Below are 1,415 nucleotides of genomic sequence, written 5' to 3' on the forward strand. Positions count from 1 at the left end.
AAAATATACTCGGTTACTATATATGCTAAACTTTATGAAAAAAATATTTGTTTGACAAAGGAAATCTAATGAAACTTTTTTTTGTACTGGTACAACGCAATCACATTTACACACTGCTTCTCAACAGATCACCAAAATTTAGCAACAATGAACCTGGCCAGTACCAAATGGCTGACAAGTTGGAAAGGCTAGGCGCTGTCGTAGAAATTTCCAGGTTGGTATATAGGGGCGCATTTAATTCAGTGGGGGAGATGCACCCCCAAATCAAGACGGAAAGCAACAAGAAACTACCATCTTTACTTGTCTTTCCGAGATTACTACGGGTCTACAATTTATAGGGCCGTGGTCACCGACGCCAAAGCAGCAGGGTCACTGATGATGATAACAGCTTTTGAACCAGACCAGTGGGGAGTGAGGCAGTTTTTAGGATTATGGTAAAGGGGGGGAAAAAAAAGAAGCATTTTTTAGTCCATTTTGAAACGGAATCATCTGTCCTAAAATGCTTATATTCATTACCGTCTTAATCAATTTAATTAATTGAATTTATGATGTATTCTTTTCACAATTAAAACTTACTGTCTGCTGCAATGTGATTAGAGAAACATTTCAACATCTTCCTGCTGTTTGCGTCAACTGCCAACAAAATGTCTGTTTAAACTTGAGTCACGAATTGTACTAGATATTAAACTAGAAGATGTTGCCCGAGGACATAAAAAAATAAAAAGATGTTAAACAGTTTTAATTGTAAGTTTTAGAAGGTTAATATAAACTATTTTATTTAAAAGCTATACAGTATAGTATCTGTTGGGTGTATCCAGGTTTCATCAGTCTGACCATTCTTTGTCTGGGATAGAAGCCATACTATAGTGGGAGACTGACTCTTCGGCACCACCTTTACCTACCTAACAATGCTGAAGAGTTGTTCTGCTGCTATTAGACAGTTTCTATCTCAGGCTTGGCATTGTCAAACCAATGAAACTCTGGTACCCCCAGCAAACACTGAAATGTATAGTTTTTAATAAAATAATTGTGTGTGTGCAGAAGAAAAAATCAATAAAATCCAACAAAAAATGCAAATTCTGAATATTTAAATGAGGGATAATTGCCAGAATAATGTTCTCATATGGTTGATCACATGTGGAGGGCGGGGGGGGATTTCTCCTTTATATTATAATATTATAGGTAGAAGATTGATGGTGAGTAAGATGATTTTAAAAAATCGGTACTTAGGCTGGGGAATAATCAACTTCTTAATCAACCTAGCATAGAATTCAACAATATATTGGAGCCATTTATTATAAACAATAGATAACTTAGATTAACCATTTTAACTAATTTAAGAATAATAAAGGTAATATAATTTCATATGTTATACGAATCCCTAATTAGAATTTGCAGTTAATGCACATACAATT

The sequence above is a fragment of the Euprymna scolopes genome, chromosome 42, assembly GCF_053919585.1.
Source record: "Euprymna scolopes isolate OS-2025 chromosome 42, ASM5391958v1, whole genome shotgun sequence".
NCBI classification, from domain to species: domain Eukaryota; kingdom Metazoa; phylum Mollusca; class Cephalopoda; order Sepiida; family Sepiolidae; genus Euprymna; species Euprymna scolopes.